The 21,239-nt window shown below is 39.7% G+C and overlaps 1 long non-coding RNA gene across 1 annotated transcript; it reads right to left on the bottom strand.

Annotated features, from left to right (window-relative positions):
- Positions 1–9,556: 9,556 nt before the first annotated feature.
- LOC126295169 (uncharacterized) lies at positions 9,557–19,800 on the bottom strand. The gene is made up of 2 exons (XR_007552397.1): positions 19,649–19,800; positions 9,557–10,082 (listed from the first exon to the last, which is right to left on the bottom strand). It is a non-coding gene; the product is annotated as an uncharacterized LOC126295169 (long non-coding RNA).
- Positions 19,801–21,239: the final 1,439 nt, after the last annotated feature.

Below are 21,239 nucleotides of genomic sequence, written 5' to 3'. Positions count from 1 at the left end.
TGTAAGACATTTCCAGGGGCAGATGTGGACTCTGACCACAATCTATTGGTTATGACCTGTAGATTAAAACTGAAGAAACTGCAAAAATGTGGGAAATTAAGGAGATGGGACCTGGATAAACTGAAAGAACCAGAGGTTGTACAGAGTTTCAGGGAGAGCATAAGGGAACAATTGACAGGAATAGGGGAAAGAAATACAGTAGAAGAAGAATGGGTAGCTCTGAGGGATGAAGTAGTGAAGGCAGCAGAGGATAAAGTAGGTAAAAAGACGAGGGCTGCTAGAAATCCTTGGGTCACAGAAGAAATATTGAATTTAATTGATGAAAGGAGAAAATATAAAAATGCAGTACATGAAGCAGGCAAAAAGGAATACAAACGTCTCAAAAATGAGATCGACAGGAAGTGCAAAATGGCTAAACAGGGATGGCTAGAGGACAAATGTAAGGATGTAGAAGCTTATCTCACTAGGGGTAAGATAGATACTGCATACAGGAAAATTAGAGAGACCTTTGGAGAGAAGAGAACCACGTGTATGAATATCAAGAGCTCAGATGGAAACCCAGTTCTAAGCAAAGAAGGGAAGGCAGAAAGGTGGAAGGAGTATATAGAAGGTTTATACAAGGATGATGTACTTGAGGACAATATTATGGAAATGGAAGAGGATGTAGATGAAGACGAAATTGGTGATACGATACTGCGTGAAGAGTTTGACAGAGCACTGAAAGACCTGAGTCGAAACAAGGCCCCCGGAGTAGACAACATTCCATTAGAACTACTGACGGCCTTGGGAGAGCCAGTCATGACAAAACTCTACCACCTGGTGAGCAAGATGTATAAGACAGGCGAAATACCCTCAGACTTCAAGAAGAATATAATAATTCCAATCCCAAAGAAAGCAGGTGCTGACAGATGTGAAAATTACCGAACTATCAGTTTAATAAGTCACAGCTGCAAAATACTAACGCGAATTCTTTACAGACGAATGGAAAAACTGGTAGATGCGGACCTCGGGGAGGATCAGTTTGGATTCCGTCGAAATGTTGGAACATGTGAGGCAATACTGACCTTACGACTTATCTTAGAAGAAAGATTAAGAAAAGGCAAACCTACGTTTCTAGCATTTGTAGACTTAGAGAAAGCTTTTGACAATGTTGACTGGAATACTCTTTTTCAAATTCTAAAGGTGGCAGGGGTAAAATACAGGGAGCGAAAGGCTATTTACAATTTGTACAGAAACCAGATGGCAGTCATAAGAGTCGAGGGGCATGAAAGGGAAGCAATGGTTGGAAAAGGAGTGAGACAGGGTTGTAGCCTCTCCCCGATGTTATTCAATCTGTATATTGAGCAAGCAGTAAAGGAAACAAAAGAAAAATTTGGAGTAGGTATTAAAATTCATGGAGACGAAGTAAAAACTTTGAGGTTCGCCGATGACATTGTAATTCTGTCAGAGACGGCAAAGGACTTGGAAGAGCAGTTGAACGGTATGGACAGAAATTTGTTAACATCGAATATAGATTTAAGTGTCAGGAAGTCATTTCTGAAAATATTTGTTTGGAGTGTAGCCATGTATGGAAGTGAAACATGGACGATAACTAGTTTGGACAAGAAGAGAATAGAAGCTTTCGAAATGTGGTGCTACAGAAGAATACTGAAGATAAGGTGGATAGATCACGTAACTAATGAGGAGGTATTGAATAGGATTGGGGAGAAGAGAAGTTTGTGGCACAACTTGACTAGAACAAGGGATCGGTTGGTAGGACATGTTTTGAGGCATCAAGGGATCACAAATTTAGCATTGGAGGGCAGTGTGGAGGGTAAAAATCATAGAGGGAGACCGAGAGATGAGTACACTAAGCAGATTCAGAAGGATGTAGGTTGCAGTAGGTACTGGGAGATGAAGAAGCTTACACAGGATAGAGTAGCGTGGAGAGCTGCATCAAACCAGTCTCAGGACTGAAGACCACAACAACAACAACAACAACATTCCATTATCCTCGTTTTGCTTTTGTTGATGTTCATCTTATACCCTCCTTTCAAGACACTGTCCATTTCGTTCAACTGCTGTTCCAAGTCCTTTGCTGTCTCTGACAGAATTACAATGTCATCGTCGAACCTCAAAGTTTTTATTTCTTCTCCATGGATTTTAATACGTACTCTGAACTTTTCTTTTGTTTCCTTTATTGCTTGCTCAATATACAGATTGAATAACATCGGGGATAGGCTACAACCCTGTCTCACTCCTTTCCCAACCACTGCTTCCCTTTCATACCCTCGACTCGTATGACTGCCATCTGCTTTCTGTACAAATTGTAAATAGCCTTTCGCTCCGTGTATTTTACCCCTGCCTCCTGCAGAATTTGAAAGAGAGTATTCCAATCAACATTGTCAAAAGCTTTGTCTAAGTCTACAAATGCTAGAAATGTAGGTTTGCCTTTTCTTAATCTTTCTTCTAAGATAAGTCATAGGGTCAGTATTGCCTCACATGTTCCCACACTTCTACGGAATGCAAACTGATCTTCCCCGAGGTCAGCAGATGGTATTGTTTTGAAACTCTTAGCAAATAAATCATGGTCTTCAAACACAGCTGAATCACTCTTTCGTACTTCAAAACCAAATAAATAAAATAACATAAAACTAACCTACAAAAAGTCTAAGACATTGTGGTAGTCATTCCTCCCACCATCTTAAACTGAAACCACAATCTTCTGCCACAACCTTATTGGACACACCAGTCGCACCTACAGATGCATTCTACACGAAACTGGCCCACAGCATTGTGATTGTGGCACATCCCTGAATGTCGCTCGCATCCTGCTGCGAGAGCCCAACCTTTGCTTCTACACAGCGATTTTTGCAACTGGCCGAGTCACACCCGGAAATCCTTAACTGATGGTGTCCTCCAGTTGATGATGATCTGGCAGTGAATCAGATTTTAAATTTTACCTGTCAAGAGTTATAATGAGGAGTGGTTGACCGGTCATGGACACGATTCTCTGCCAAAGAAGGGGTGGACATTGTAATGGTGCTTGAATTACTTAACCATTACAGCACCTCACCTCAATCTTTTGATACCAGCAATATTCTACTGTGTTTCTGTAAAATAGTTAACATATTTCTGTGACAACATTCAGATTTGATTTCATTAATGTAGAGGTACTTCGATACATCGATATGTATACAGGGTGTTACAAAAAGTTACAGCCAAACTTTCAGGAAACATTCCTCACACACAAAGAAAGAAAGATATGTGGGCATGTGTCCGGAAACGCTTAATTTCCATGTTAGACCTCATTTTAGTTTTGTCAGTATGTATCAAATTGTAAATTTTCACAATTAACATGTGTGGGCTGACGAGAATCCGCATGCAATTGTGCAATCATGTCATCAACACATATTTTCTGTGAACGTTTGGGCAGGCATTGTTGGTGATGTCTTGATTGGGCCCCGTGTTCTTCCACCTACACTCAATGGAGCACGTTATGATTTCGTACGGGATACTCTACTTGTGCTGCTAGAACATGTGCCTTAACAAGTACGACGCAACATGTGGTTCATGCACGATGGAGCTCCTGCACATTTCAGTCGAAGTGTTCTTACGCTTCTCAACAACAGATTCGGTGACCAATGGATTGGCAGAGGCGGACTAATTCCATGGCCTCCACGCTCTCCTGACCTCAACCCTCTTGACTTTCATTTATGGGGGCATTTGAAAGCTCTTGTTTACACAACCGCGGTACCAAATGTAGAGACTCTTCGTGCTCATATTATGGACGGCTGTGATACAATATGCCATTCTCCAGGGCTGCATCAGCGCATCAGTGATTCCATGCGATGGAGGGTAGATGCACGTATCCTTGCTAATGGAGGACATTTTGAACATTTCCTGTAACAAAGTGTTGGAAGTCACGCTGGTACGTTCTGTTGCTGTGTGTTTCCATTCCATGATTAATGTGATTTGAAGAAAAGTAATAAAATGAGCTCTAACATGGAAAGTAAGCGTTTCTGGACACATGTCCACATAACATATTTTCTTTCTTTGTGTGTGAAGAATGTTTCCTAAAAGTTTGGCCGTACCTTTTTGTAGCACCCTGTATATTGCAATGATATTATTCTTATGTCACTGTAATCTTTGACGTACTTGTAACTCTGATTTTTGGGCGCGTAAGCGGTTATTAGAGTGTCAAGCTTTGGTCGTCATGTTAAAAAGACGCAAATTGTAGTCAGTTTATGAAATGTGAACTTTAGCAGTGAGAAAGATATTGTCAAGTATGTTTTATATTGTGAAGTGATGTTGCAACAAAAATAATAAATAAGAAGTGTAACTTAAATTCAGGGTGCTGATTACTTTTTTACATCACCATTGTCCTAACTTGCAAAAGTTTAATCTTCAAGAATGGTTTATGAAACACATCTATAAAACTTTTGAATATCGCAGAATAACATCTAGGCCTCTTTGCATCCGAGCTCGGAATCATGACTACCTAGATTTTTGATGATTGAGCCACGAGTTCACAACGAGACCAGCGTGGGAAACACGAAAAGATGAGTGCCTAGTTTATCCACTATTTCAAGAAATGACTTTATTAACTGTGCTCTAATGACACCTGCCACATAATATAACTTTGTTGTTGCCCGAAAATGCAAAATTTAGCAGCGTGAGGAACACTACAATCATAATGTTGTTAGAATGTGCACAGCAGAACAATATCCTGGTGAGGACACGGTAACTTCTTTACTTTAGTTTATTAATTCATTCGACTTAGCTCCACAATGTTCCTGGTCAGAAGTTGCTGCGGAAAGGACGAGGATGAGCACAACACAAATAATTCCCTAATTAAAGCAACCAACTCGCACAATCATTCAAGTGTGCTTCGACCTTTGCGCAACATGTGTGGCAATGGCCAGAGGCACCAGGACGTGAGCTGCTTACACAGTATTGTGCTGACTGGATGGTGGTCATGCAGCATGTAGCATAGCTGTGGCACATTACAGAGCAAGGCACCGATGTCTCGTTCTTCGTATTAAGTAGCAGTGACGTGGTGATAGTGAGGCTGCTGCCCAGAGTTGACCTCTGGACTGACGAGTTGACAGTGGGGGTGGACAGGTGGGGCAGTATGGGCTTCCCGGGATTTGCAGACAGTTGGAGGACTGCAGATCGAGCCACAGTGGCGATGGTGACAGCTTATACACTGCTGTTACCTGCTGTCTGTGTGTCGTACTGAAATATCTGGAATGAAGGCAATGAATGGCTGTCATAACCAGCAATGGGTTAGGCTGTGGAACTTGCTGCTGACTGGCCTGTTTTTGTTATGCAGAAGGCTGTGATGCTGAAGAGGCAGTTGTCCACTCAGTACCACGATTGTTCCATTACAGCCTGATTTTCTGTCGCTGTCTCTGAGCCCCGCTGTAACTTTTCCCTTTAGAAAATGGCGTTAAAAGCCTTCATTGTTACGTTCCTTCTAACTGGAGGGCAGTGGTGAATGGTCAGCTCAATCTTTTTTAGCCCGGGAAGACTTCTGGTTACTCCTGGATGGGGGGCTTGTCTGCCCCCTTGTAGTGTTTCACCCTTTTGTGAGCCGTGGGAAACATGCTTCCCACTACAATGAACTCTCTCCTAGCCCCGTGGGATTCACAGTTCCCACCTCTGTACGGTGCTACCACCTAGTGAACAGTATAGGGTACTACTTCCAGTCAGAAGTTCCCGCCGTTTTTGCTGTACCTTCTCGAAGAGGCATTGTATAGCTGAGTGTTGCTCTGTAGAGGAGCCTTTCAGTGCTGTTTGCGTGACATTTTGTGATTTTTTTTCCCTCAAAGCTATAGGATAAGGTAAATACTTTTGATTTACCCAAATTTATGAAAGAAAACGTAAAATTGGAACAAGGAGAATTCCAGTTTGAAACAAAAGGAGCCATTTCTGCAGTAAAATGGATGGGTAACCGTCCAGTCACTTTCGTGTCCTCAATTCATGACCCATGAAAAACAGCCACAGTGAAAAGGAAAAACAAGGATGGTATTAGTACAGAGATTTCTTGTCCTGAAGTTGTGGCAGAGTACAACAAAATAGTGGGTGGTGTCAATAAGTTTGATCAATTACGAGAAAGGTATGCTATTGGCAGACGTTCTGTAAAATGGTGGCACAGAATATTTTATTTCCTGGTGGAAGTTGCTGCAGTGAACGGTTTTATCCTGTGGAAAATAAGTAAAAGAGAAACTGGGCAACATGATCAGCTCACATACAGGTTCCATCTAGCCAGACAACTGATAGCTGGTTCTCATCCCAAAAAAGACATGGACAAAAACCTGCCTTTCTGGCAAAAAGGGGTAAAGTACCTGAAGGTTTTCGTCATGTAGCTGTAGGGGAGCATCAATCCATTTTAGGAGAAACCTACTGGACGTGCCGTCATTGTAGTACCAATGCTGCGGAAAAGAGCACTCGCTGTGTTTGTACGTATTGTCAAATACCACTTTGCATAGACCCATGTTCCAGAAAATTTCATGGCAAGTTATTGTAAACAATAATTGCAACAAGAGAAGTAAATTTATCAAATAAATATGACACATATTGAAAAAGTTGTTTTTGTCATTTAACTCCAAGGAAGGGCAGTGGGAAGAATAATTCCCACCTTGTTGTGTGACCTCACTTTTACAGTTTGAGCAAATTTGATATTCTGTATGATAAATATACCTGTCTGTTAACTACTATCTGCTCTCCAGTCATTAAAAAAAAACTGCTCAATAATTTTGCACATGAAAGGGTTAATAAAAAATAAAAAGAGAAGAGAAGAAAAGAAAAGGTTGAAAATGTGGGAAGAAATGGTGAGTAAAAAGAGGTTTTAAAATTGTTAATGACCTTGAAAAAGGGAAAGAATGAAATGCAAATCGGACTTCGTATTACAGAAAAGCTACCGGACTTCGTAATTCGGAAAGCTATTGTTCGGGTGGTCCTTGTTGTGTTTCTGAGCAAGAGTCAAACCAATTTCCACTACAAAAATTATTTGAAAGAACAGAGAATAACAAAATGTGATTAACAGGGGGTAATGGTGTAGATAAGAGTTCATTAATTACCAAGATAATATGTCTTCTCTCGTGCGGTCCAGGTCTTGTTCTCCAACAATCTCCTGCTTCATTTCTGCATGAAAAAGTCGTAGCTGCTCCAAAATCTTGCAGTAAATTTCACGGTCCAGGAATTACTAATGTCTACAAATTGAAACCATCTTGATATTGAATGCAATGTATTTTACGGCTGCTTCCATCCTCCAAATTTCATAAAAACTTCCACAATATAGTGTGTCTGCACATCAATATGTTTTTATTTCTGAATCATATCAAGACTAGCAAATAAGTGAAGTTAAGCTTCCGCTCTCAAGAGACAAGTGTGGGTAGAAGACAAAAAGAGTTACCATTTTTGTACCTTCATTTTCTTATAAATATTTTCTCTGCCATCGAGCGCTCATACAGCTGCAACGGTATAATTTATATCTGAGGGAACTAGTGTAGCGCAGTGAAATTCAAAGTCCCGCTACACCTTGACATATCTATCCAGGTTTAATAATAGTGTCCATAATCAATAATAAAAAAAAAATTCTGGGTTTCTGATCACATTGTCAATTTGTAAAACTACTGTCGTTTTGGTCACAGTTGCAAGTGACCATCTTCAGGGTGGTTTGAGTAAACAAAAACATGCTGAAGGAGGAGACTTGCAACAGTGACCAAAACATCGGTATTTTCACATATTGAGAATGCGGTCACAAACCCAGAAAAAAGTTTATTTATTCTGACAATGGCCACAGAAGCCTACGTTTCTAAATAGCTTTTGTCTTAATTGTTTTAAAAATTTGTTTAAGGACTACTATTTGATCATATAGGTGAACACAACCTGTGTAACTGTTTCTGAGCTCTCACTAAAAATCCTGCAAAACATGATCTTGTTACACCAGCTTTCAGGGCCCCTTAAGGACTATATCAAACTAAAACTTGACCCTAGATCTCTTCTTGGCAAGTCAAACAGAACAGGCAGAGTATAAAGAGTTATTGTTTATCTCAAACAAGTAACAACTAAAGCAGGAGAACTGTTTCACTGAAGAAAGTTAACAAAGAAACTGAAGAGGTTTGTGGGAGAAAGTGCTAAACTTCAGCCTAGTTACAACTAGTCTGATGACATCACTTGTTGCATTCTTGAACTTACTGTGTGCTGGTCACAAGTAGTTTCCTGTGCACCACAAGAAAGCACTGTCTATTATACAAATTGATTTGTCTTTTGTATTTATGTCCTTGTCTTTGAACTGAACCAATGTATAGCATGCAGTAACTCAAAAAACACTTTTGTGGGTTAGCACTCTTCTTCACCAACCCCTCCAATTCAGTTCAAATAAACTGCATTCGAGGAATTTTTAACATCGTACAGCCCTGTCAGCAACTGTGTTAATGGAATATATAACATGTCAGCCTTATTTGCAAATAGAAACCAATATTTACCTAGGTTTCAGCCAAAATAATTGCCTTCTTCAGAAGCCAGTGACACTAAACTATTGAATGCCAAAGTTTGGTCATGTCTAGTACAAAACTGTAGCACTGCAGTAATCAGTCATAAATCTACATTGCTTGGGCTGAAGAGAATCAGCAGGTCCCACTGCGCGGACGAGGTCGGTAGGCCGTGAGAGCTGCACCGGAATTAACCGCTGTGAGCAGCTGTGTGTCGAGCATTGCTGATGGTCATGCGCATGCGTGTGTGGAAATTTAGATACATAACAATAGCTACCTTTCCATCAGGAATTGGATTAATATAACCATTAAAACTTTTAATGGCATAATATGTAAAAGAACTTACTTCTGAGGAGAACGATACCCCTATAACACATTCAGAGCCTGTAAGAAAGACCAGCTATTACTCGGCAAAATTATTTCTCAATTTTGAATACATTGCTCAAACTTTATCTGGTTAATTAATAAACATATGAGTGCCTATTTACAGGAATGCTCTGTAATATCGTGGAGAGTATATCAGTATGTCTAAGCATCAGTAAAGACCACAGCGCATAAAAACTTTAAAGTACATGAATTTGAATTAACATGGCATTAGTAGCAGTAATGAAGATAGCATTAAACAAAAGTTGCGTAGGGTAGTTAGAAACTGGGTAAGAATAACAGCACATACAGGTAGTAACTTAACAAAATGTAACAAGTAAATCGTGGTACTAAAAAAAGTGTAAAGCCAAGTGTTAGGTTTTTGAGGACCTTTTTATAAGTTTGGTGTATAACGCCATAAATATAATGGGACAAAGTACATGTACATATATTATGTAAAATTACATATTACATAATGGTTAAAAGATTGAAAGGCAGCAGTGCCCAAATATTTTGTACTTAAATAATAAGTCGCTGCCCAGGTGTGTTAATAAACTGACATTGTCTAACACTGATTAATGAAAGAACAGTAGTTAACCATCAGTACCAGTAAGCCCGGGCATGCAACACCACAGTCCTCAATTATATAAAAAGTATATAAAAATTTTTGACTGACGTTAGGTCAAATTTGCAATTGGGCATTTAAATATGCATTTGTGCTTACGAATAACATTTAATATAAGTGTGATTGGGTGTGTAACACCAGTCATACCAAAAAGTCAAGGTTACATTTGCACTCTTAAATATACATTTCTGCCTATGATCGAGATGAATATTGTCTCATTAAGATTACTTAACAGCTAATGGTATGACGAATGGGTATGTATCCCACAGTCATATTCCAGATTGGATACAAGTATCCAGACTGCCTACAATAACAGATAATTAATATCTACAAATGGGCTGAAAGAAATCGTTTCACATGGGTAAGTGTTAGCAAAAACTTAATAGCATCTGGAAATCACTTCACATTTCACGTTGCATCCATATTAACTAACCAAACTTACTGTACGCATTTAGTTTCAAAGTTAACCAGATACGTCTTCTTCACCCTGCATGTGCTCCAGCTTTACATAAATATTCAAATTATTCTCATTCGGCCCATTTCAGTTTTTTACTTCTGGATCGTCCTTTACACCATTACTTGAACTTAGAGGTTCCAGCTAGATCCACGAGAATCTGAAAAAGAAGTTAAAAAAAATCCTCTATATCTAGTTACATAGTTTTTAACGCATCTATGTAAAAAAATTTATATTAACATCTATTCTTTCTGATTTGTAATTTCTTATGGTTATCCTTCAAAATTCCCTGCAGATGCTAAATCATTTACAATACTAACAAACCACAACTTTCTTATTGCAAAGTGAAAACTGAGTGCCTAGCTATGATTCATTAACTTTTTTCAAAATTTTCATTTAATTTTACAGCTCTACCACTCCGCGTATTTCATAATTTTGTGTACTTTAATAATGAAATATGGACAAGATGCTGAATGGTCGAGGGAAGAGCGATAAATAATAGGTTAATGTTGCTAGATGAGATGGTAAAAGAAAGCAACAAAGGGAAAGAGACCAACATATGTGATTCATTCTTAAAGTAGAATGTTTATTTCTTTGGAAATTATTATCTAACATTAAAATAAACATATTTTGATATCTCAACTATTTTTCTGCCTGGCCATCATTCAAACTTAAAAATCAACTGTAACACTCCAAAAGCTATTGCCACAGAGTTGTTGAACATGTCACTGACTTTCTCTTTTGGTTTGTTGTCATTTCCAAACTATTTTCTGCTCAAAAAAATCCTTCAATATGGGAGGAAAGATGGTAATGACTCGAGGTCAAGTTCAGGCTATAGGCGTTCAGCAATTTCCTACTTATGCTGCCAAAGAGAATTCTTTGTCTATGCAGCAGAATGGGATTGAGCATTATCATGAAGAAGCACACTGCCGCCAGACAAAATTCCATGCCATTTGTTTTGAATGACGAGGCGTGATAGATGAAGGGGTTGACAGTAGGTCACTGCATTTTATGGTCTCCCCTCTAGCCATCACCCTTTCTATCCCAAAACATGGTGGGCATAACCTTGTCAATGGTCAGAATTTACATTATCCTTTTCTTGTTTTGTTGGGGATCACAAATGAAGCCGTTACACTAACTGTTACTTTGTTTCTGGACTTTTATGCAAAACCCAGCTCTCATCACCAGTAACAAAGTACTTCAAAAACACCTCGCCCCTCATGTCGTACGAAGTGAAAAAATTCCGAGCAGCTCCCATTTGTTGTCTTGTGTGTTCACCTGCTAAAAGTCGAGGAAACTATGTGGCACGTAGTTTTTTATAGCCATGTCACCACTAACAGTTTGATAGGGAACTATTAGTGAAATTTCAGGAAAGCAAAAGGTTACGCTATCAGTAAGAAACAGTTGACCCTGCTGAATTCTTCCTTCAATCCTCAATTTGAGTTCTTCACTCATAACTGAAGATCTGTCTAATTGTACTCCATCATGGAGATTTGTACATCTGTGATGAAACACAATGTATCAAGCTTGATTCAACAATTTTTTGTAAACTCTTTCTGTTGTTGTAGTTACAAGTCTTCAGTCCAGGGACTTGTTTGATGCAGCTCTCCATGCTTCTCTATCCTGTGCAAGCTTCTTCATCTCCGAGTAATTACTGCAACCTATATCCTTCTACAATCCTTAAGGTATGTCATAGGGCATTGCCTCACGTGTTCCAATATTTCTGCGGAATCCAAACTGATCTTCCCCAATGCTGGCTTCTACCAGTTTTTTCCATTCGTGTGTAAAGAATTTGTGTTAGTATTTTGCAGCTCTGTGTTATTAAACTGATAGTTCGGTAATTTTCACATCTGTCAACACCTGGTTTCTTTGGGATTGGAATTATTATATTCTCCTTGAAGTCTGAGGGTATTTCACCTGTCTCGTACATCTTGCTCACCAGCTGGTAGAGTTCTGTTATACCTGGCTCTCCCAAGGCTATCAGTAGTTCTAATCTCTGGTTATCTGTCTGTAAATTTCGATAGGACAAACTTTTTTGCATTCAGAAAACAAATTACACTAAGAAGCACTCACTTGATTGGATTATAAATTTTGGCACACACTTTAAAATCACACCAATAAACAGCTAATGACAAATCCTGTCCATTTTTAGTGTCACACTGCTGCCAACGACTAGGGAGGTCCACAATGTAGTGGCACAGATGGGGAAAGAATTGCACAGATCATCAGATAGAAATGCACTTAACTTTTGGAATGACCTTCTCCTGCATGGATAGAGGGTGGAGAAAGCCAAGATAGCTGTGATAGAGAAAACTATGGGGAAACTTGAAGCTGAAGTCAGAGCCATGACTGAAATGCGGCCACAGTCAGACAGCAGGTGCCGGTCACTGAACTGTGTGATCGGCTCCCTTATGGTCTGACCGAAAGCACCGAAATCAGGCCTCGGGCCACAGACGTTGCCCACAGCTGGCAATGGCCTCACTTAATCGGCACCCCTCAGTGGCAAGGGACACTTCTGTGACACCATCCTCGGTGTCTGTCGCAGGACCACTCTTCGAGAAGCCACTCTGGCTCAACTGACTTCCACATCATTGACAGGCACTGCCCCAGCCACTGCCTTTTTACAGCTGACTCTCATTGACACCGAAACGTAGCACATTCCGCAACTATCAGTGAATGGAAGTGTCATTTAACCACAGCTGTATCTGCCTGTCAGTCTCTCTGACCAGCTGGGCAGTAACTGACACCTAGTCTGTGCCAATCGGCACCACTTCCATAACTCTGCCTGCACCGGGTTGTAAATGAGACGTCTGCTCAAGCGGGGTAGTCCACCTCGGCTCTTCAGCATCACTGTGACAACGCGAGGAGACACAGTAGCCACACGTCACGACAGCATGGCCACGTCATGCCGTCTCAGCCTGCCTCACATACCAGAATGCCAGCGCAGTTCTCTGTCTCTCGGGCAGTGTGTGTGCACGTCGTGTGCCATACGTCGACACCTGCAGCTACAGTCCCGGAATATTACGAGGGAATTCTGGGCCATGCCAGAGAATGGCACATACTCTTAAGACTGTCTCAACTGTACGAATGAGTAAAGAACTAATAAAGAGTTGGTGTACCTTCACTAGGAACCGCCTCTACAGCTGTCCACGTCCCCCCTCATCGGCAAAGAACCCAGTTGTAACATTAGAAGCAGCTGATCTTACTGCTGCAAGATGGACTGAATCTGACAGATCCTCTGTGGGTCAGCACGAATGTTTGATGGCATGGACAGCTGTCAGGCAGCCTACGGCAGGTGAGTTGAGCACAAGTAAATGTGACTAGCAAACGACGAGGCCCAGCAGTCACCAGGATTTTTGCAGGCAGAAAGACACGGTTGTGGGACGAGGTAAGGCGAAGGGAATAGTGACTTGAAATGTCGTCACTAATATAACTTTACTGAAAATACATAAAATTCAATGAAAATATCCTAGAGGGAAACCAATGACAGTTTGGGAATCTCGGCAATGGGGCAAGCACATTGGTCATAAATCCATGTCTGAAGCTTTAATAGTTAAAATGTTACTAACGTTATTACCATTATGTTTATAGTAAATTTTAACAGCTGAAGCCATTACAGAAGTCACACTCGTAATACAACTGATGAGAGAGAATAATGCCTGCAATTTAATGAACAGATTATTTTTCTAACTAAATAAATACACTACTGGCATTAAAATTGCTACACCACGAAGATCAAGTGCCAGAGATGTGAAATATAACCGACAGGAAGAAGATGCTGTGATATGCAAATGATTAGCTTTTCAGAGCATTCACACAAGGTTGGCACCGGTGGCGACACCTACAACGTGCTGACATGAGGAAAGTTTCCAACTGATTTCTCATACACAAACAGCAGTTGACCAGCGTTGCCTGGTGAAACGGTGTTGTGATGCCTCGTGTAAGGAGGACAAATGTGTACCATCACATTTCCAACTTCAATAAAGGTCGGATTGTAGCCTATCGCGATTGTGGTTTATCACATTGCAACATTGCTGCTCGTGTTGGTCAACATTCAATGACTGTCAGCAGAATACGGAATTCGGGAGGATAAAACAGAACGCCGTGCTGGATCCCAACAGCCTCATATCACTAGCAGTCGAGATGACAGGCATCTTATCCGCATGGCTGTAATGGACCGTGCAGCCACATTTTGATCCCTGAGTCAACAGATGGAGACGTTTGCAAAACAACAACCATCAGCACGAACAGTTGAATGAAGTTTGCAGCAGCGTCGACTACCAGTAAGGAGACCGTGGCTACAGTTACCCTTGATGCTGCATCACAGACAGGAGCGCCTGCGATGGTGTGCTCGACGATGAACCTGGGTGCACGAATGGCAAAATGTCATTTTTTCGAATGAATCCTGGTTCTGTTTACAGCATCATGATGGTCGCATCTGTGTTTGGCATCATCGTGGTGAACGCACATTGGAAGTGTGTATTTGTCATCACTATACTGGCATATAACCCGGCGTGATGGTATGGGGTGCCATTGGTTACATGTCTGTCACCTCTTGTTGGCATTGGCGGCACTTTGAACAGTGGACGTTACATTTCAGACGTGTTATGACCTGTGGCTCTACCCTTCATTCGATCCCTGCGAAACCCTACATTTTGGCAGGATAATGCACGACCGCATGTTGCAGGTCCTGTACGGGCTGTTCTGGATACAGAAAATGTTCAACTGCTGCCCTCGTCAGCACATTCTCCAGATCTCTCACCAATTGAAAATGTCTGGTCAATGGTGGCCAGGCAACTGGCTCGTCACAATACGCCAGTCACTACTCTTGACAAACTGTGGTATCGTGTTGAAGCTGCATGGGCAGCTGTACCTGTAGACACCATCAAAGCTCTGTTTGACTCAATGCCCAGGTATATCAAGGCCATTATTTTGGCCAGAAGTGGTTGTTCTGGGTACTGATGTCTCAGGATCTGTGCACCCAAATTGGGTGAAAATGTAGTCAAATGTCAGTTCTAGTATAATATATTTGTCCAATGAATACCTGTTTATCATCTGCATTTCTTCTTGGTGTAACAATTTTAATGGGCAGTAGTGTACAAAAAATGTTATAAATAATTTACACAATGGGAACTCCAGGTAGGAATATCAACAATGTAGGAAAAGACAGATTGCTATGTTCCGTAAAGAAGACATGTTAAGTTGCAGACAGGCTCAATTAAAAGACACTCTCTTAAATCTTTGGTTGCAGCTTTCATCAGTAAAAGAGAGACACACCATTCATACAAATAAATGGGCACACCTCATGCACAGACAACCCCAGTTGTAGGCAGTTATGTGTGCATGAGGTGTGCTTGCTTGTGTGTACGAATGATGATGAAGGCAGTGGCTGAAAGCTTTACGTAAGTGTCTTTTAATTGTGCCTGTCTGCAAACTGATGTGTCTTTTTTATGGTAAGTAGTGATCTGCCATTTCTTAAATTTATATAAAAAGTTAAAATGATTCTGTTTTGAGCAATGTTGTTATCTTTCAGGATTTCAACTAATAGATCCAATCTTAGTATGACTGTTATTAAATTTATTTGCAAATATCTCACAGCTAGTATAAGGTTTTGGTATAAACGCTGTTATGTTGTGTTGTTGGGCTATAGTGTGACAGTATATGGCCACTCTTAAAGTCAACAGGCGTACAGTGTCCACACACTGGCGAACAGGAGAATATGTCGTATCAGTCAACTACCTTTTTCTCTTTTATGCAGCACTGCCAATGAAACAGGGATCCTTTCCAATGCCGGATAGTAATAATATACATGGATTATGCACCAAGGGCGGCTACGCCAGGGATAAAAGCTTAAGTCCTAGTCTTGTCTCACATCCAACATCATTTTTTAATTTAAATACAGGTAACAAGGACACTTCTCCCATTGGCATGTTGCCAGTGTTTGTGGAAGAAGATCCAGAAAGATTTAGTGTCATACAGAGGTACAGCCTTATTAGATCCTGTACTGTAGTTATTAAATGGTGATAGATGTTCTACCTACATCTCCATGACTACTCAGAAATTCACATTTAAGTGGCTTGCAGAGGGTTCTTCAGAGCAGCTTCAGATTATTACTCTACAGTTCCACTTCTGAAAAGCACCTGGGAAAAATGAACGCTACATATGTTGGTGACAGTAAAATATTTTCACCTTCAGAGGAGAATGTTAGAAAGTTCGTGATTGGATTTTTGTGAAAAGATCTTGCCACATCAAAAGATGTCTCTGTGTCAGCGATTGCCATCCCAACACATTTGGCATATCCGTGAGACTCTCTCCATTATCTTGCATTAATAGAAAGCGAGCTGCTACCCTTCTTTGAAATTGTTCGATGCCCTCTGTCACCCCTGTCTGGTAATTATCCCACACCGCACAGCAATACCCGACAAGAGGATGAACAAGCATAGTGTAAGCAGTCTCTTTAGTAGATCTGTTGCACCTTCTAAGTGTTCTGCCGATAAACCACAGTTGCTGGTTTGCCTTGGCCACAGCTGTGACTGTTCCAACACAAGTTGTACATAGTTGTAATTCCTAGGTATTTAGTCGAATTAACAGTCTTTAAATTTGTGTGCTTTAAATTTAAAGGGTTTATTTTTGTACTGATGTGGATGACCTCACACTTTTCCTTATTTCGAGATAACTGCCAATTTTCACTCCAGTCAGATATTGTGTGTAAGTTATTTTGCAACTGATTTTATGTTCTCGTGACTTTATCAGACAGCAAATGACAGTGTAATCTCCAAACAATCTAAGAGGGCTGCTTAGATTATCTCCTAAATTGTTTATGTAGATCAGAAACAGCAGAGGACATGTAACACTTCCTTGAGGAACACTGCATATCACTTCATGCAATATGTAACTCAAAAAATTCCTCACCTGAAGTACGCGCATACTATACAAATTCTCCAAAATATTAAGAAAAGTAATAAAAGCAACAAAAATAATGCATAATGATGAAATCATTTATAATTCAGATAATAAATCAAAGGCTATGTGTAGTGTAATAAAATAAGAATGTGGAGAATACAGACAATCTTGCAAAAATATAACACTATCACATAAAAATAAAAAAAGTAACAAACCCCTTAGAAGCAGCCAACACATTTAACAATTTTTTACAGGTGCTGATAATATGTTACAATCAAACTTTAAGATCACCCAGGCAAATTAATATAAAATAAGTGCATGTAGAGGATCAATCTACATCAGTTCTGTTTCACAAGATGAAGTAGCTAAAGCAATGAAAGGACTAAAAAATTCCAAATTGGCAGGTATTGATGGTATACCTGCAACAATGTTAAAGAAGGGTGCGTCAAATCTAACTGAAGTACTCACACACTTATGCAACTGCTCACTTCAGGCAGGCACTTTCCCTGATGTGCTGAAAACATCAAAAGTTGTTTCTGTATATAAAAAAGGGGATAAAGACAATGTAAATAACTACAGACCCATCACAATTTCCTCCTGCATCTCTAAAGTACTGGAAAAAAGTTATGTATGACAAACTTATGAAATTTATAATTAAAAACAGCATCCTATGGAATGAACAACATGGATTCAAAAATAAGATGTCAATGACAACTGCTTTCTATTAGTGCGTCAGTTCCATCCTAAACCTGATGGACAAAAAAGGAAACAATAGATGTATTTATTGACTTGTCAAAAGCTTTTGACATGGTGGACCATAAGATTCTGCTAACAAAACTTGAAAGATATGGTACTCATGGTCTGTACAACAAGTGGATCAGTTCCTTCCTGACTAATCGTAAGCAGGCAGTGTGCATCAAGCACACAAATATTGAACTAAAAACTGTTAGTTTAGTGTTGTTTAACATCCCGTCAACAACAAGGTCATTAGAGACAGAGCGCAAGCTCGGGTTAGGGAAGGAAATCTGCCGTGCCCTTTCAAAAGAACCATCCCGGCATTTGCCTGAAATGATTTAGGGAAATCACCGAAAACTTAAATCAGGATGGCTGGAGTCGGGATTGAACCATCGTCCTCCCGAATGCGAGTCCAGTGTGCTCACCACTGCGCAACCTCACTCAGTCTAAAATCTGTATCTAATCACTTATCTGACTAATTAAATGTGGTGTACCCCAAGGTTCAGTAATGGGACCCCTTCTGTTTCTTCTGTACATAAATGATCTAAGCTTAAATGTTGATGCACACAAAACAATCATATTTGCAGATGACACCATGATTCTACTAAAAGGAGACAACAATGAAGAGTTACACCAGACAGTAAATGCGGTCTCAAAACAACTTAGCAGCTGGGCAAAGAGTAATCAGCTTGTAATAAACAGTAAGAAAACCATTGCTCTAAAATTCCACATAGTTCCTAACAAGGACATGTTTATCCCATCAGTCTCTATCAATGACGAACCAGTTGGTAACAATACTGAAGCCAAATTCTTAGGACTTTGGCTGCAGAGTAACATCAGACGGAATAAGCATATTTAATATCTCAGTGCAGAAATGAGCAAAACATGTTACCTTCTTTGTTCATTAAAATCATGCCATAGTGAGAAAACAGTATTGAATGCATGTCATGTGTACCTTCATACTCGTCTTAGATATGGGGTCACTTTAAACAGCTAATAGCACTTTTAAACTACAAAAAAGGGCCATTAGACTCTTCTTTGGGTGCAAGCCTAGAGATTCTTGTAAACCCCTGTTTAAGAAATCTGGTATTCCTCCATTACCACGTGTATACATTATGGAAACCCTTTTGTTCTTTAAATTAAATGTAATAGGCAAGGACCGTAGACTGCAAAAGACCTGTGATATACATGATCACTTTACCAGACAAAACAGAAACTTACACATGACTCAAATCAGCACAGCTCTGTGCCAAAAAGGTACTTTTCACAAGTGAGTTAAGCTTTATAACAAACTTCCTGAAAACAAAAGCTATCACAGAGGTCAATACATTTGGAAAATCTCTAAAGTCATATTTACAGCATCCTTGCTATTACTCCATTGAAGAATATTTAAATTTATGAAATGTGTTATATAAATACTTATGTGTAAAGTGTATTATTGTAACCTTAAATATGTATGCCTTGAAATGACTTTCAGCCTGTATATTTATAACTTGACTTGTCCAATGTCTTATGCATAAGCTGCTATGTAGACAATAGGACCAATAAATACAATACAATACAATACAATACACTTCTGGTTTACTTTATTTTCCTCTTTTACTATGTACTGTAGACTTTCTGAGAGGAAATGTTGAATCCAGTCACACAGCTGAAGCTATACTCCATATGCATGCAAAAGTTTGTCACGAACAGTGTCAAAAACCTGGAAATCTAGAAATATGTAAACAATTTGAAATCCATTGTAGATAGCACTCATTACTTCGTGAGAATAAAGAGTTAGTTGCATTTCAGGAGAACAGTATTTCCTGAATAAATGCTGTGTGTCAATAGACCAGTACTTTCAAGGTAATTCATAATGATCAAACACAATATATCTTCCAAATCATCCTGAAAATAGACGTTAGGGATATGGGTCTGTAATTCAGCGGATTACTCCTATTTCCTGCTGATATGAGAAGAGAGAACATCAGTAGCTACAAAATTAGAAGAACGAAGAGCATACAAAAATTGTGTCACATTATGTTGCATCCCCATTAACTGGGCAAAACTTTTTGCACAAGTTTTATTTCACATTTAGCCACTTACCAATTTTTCACCCAGCATCTACTATAGCATTTACATAAATACATTGTTCTGACTGGCTCCCACTTCAACTTTTACTTCTGGATCTTCCTTTACACCATTACTTGACTTTGAGATTCCAAATAGATTTTTGAGAATCTGAAAAAGAAGTAAAAAAGTTGTCTAAATCTAGTTACATAGTTTTTTAATGCTTTTGTGTAATAAAAAAAATATGTTTACAGCCACTGTTTCTCTCTCTCATTTCTTGTGATCATGCTCTGAAAATTATGTAAAGTAAATGTTATCCATCTTGTCTAATAGCAAACTTATTTAATTTTCTCATGCCAGGAGCTCCTTCAAATAAAATACCTGTACAGCACTGAAACACTGCAAGTTTGAGTTCAGCCAATACCATATTCTTGCACAAATTTCATTTTGTGGGCCCTCTGAATCAAATACAAAATATCAAACACAAACTGCACCCAATTCAATTTCCTATTCCACAACATGTGTAATACTACCATCTGCAACTTCCCAGTGATGATATTTGCATTTGTTTGCTCCGATTGATATTAATTTACAAAGCCACATATATTCCCAAAAAATGGTTCAAATGGCCCTGAGCACTATGGGACTTAACATCTGAGATCATTAGTCCCCTACAACTTAGAACTACTCAAACCTAACGACATCACACACATCCATGCTCGAGGCAGGAATCGAAGCTGCGACCGTAGCAGTTGCGCGGTTCCAGACTGAAGCGCCTAGAACCGCTTAGTCACACCGGCCGGCCCACATATCCCAAATATACAAAGCTTACAGCAAAGTGTTTTTTGTTTTATAATGTCATTGCAGAAACGTATGAAACTGACAAGCTTTGAAGTTTTCCTTGCACAGTTGTTCAAGGAATTGAAAATCACAAGTTTCTATAACAAAGTGGCAAAAAAAGTTTTTGGTCAGAAACAGAGCCAATTCATATGTCAAACTCATGCAGCCACACACTGAGACTGAGGTAGATGGTGATAAAGAGTAGGTCAGACAACACAATGAATTCTGACACATGGAATTATCCCAATGAAGAAAATAGCCACTAGATTTCCTCATCGATTGTCACACAGGTCTGGAATGACAGCTATAGGGACAAAGAATCACTTTACTGAAAATCAGTTCAAGCAGTAGAGTAAAGACCATTTGATCTGATGGCAAACCAGCTCAGTTCAAAATAGGTTAGTCCAAGGAATACATCACTCTGCTACCAGCAACTTATAGCAGTTGGCTGGAGGGGACTGTTCATTGCAATTGTCTCTATTGAGATCGAAGTTGAGTGTGGCTGAAGTTACCTGCTTGTGTTTAACAGGTCCAGGTGAAACCAAGTTAATTACTGGATACTTTTAACAGCCACCTGATTCTGCTGTGACAGTCCCAGAGTTATTCAAAGAAGGTCTACGGCCAGTAGTGTGTAAATACCCAGATCATGCAATGCTAGTTGGAGGAAATTGTAAACTACTGAGTACAGAGTGGGACATCAATGGATTCATTGCAGGGGGCGCAGACCGAAAGCTGTATGAAGTACTTTTGAACATGTTTTCTGAAAACATGTCTTGAGCATCTAGTT

The sequence above is a fragment of the Schistocerca gregaria genome, chromosome 11 (assembly GCF_023897955.1).
Source record: "Schistocerca gregaria isolate iqSchGreg1 chromosome 11, iqSchGreg1.2, whole genome shotgun sequence".
NCBI lineage: Eukaryota > Metazoa > Arthropoda > Insecta > Orthoptera > Acrididae > Schistocerca > Schistocerca gregaria.
This window is presented reverse-complemented; position numbering and strand designations above follow the sequence as displayed.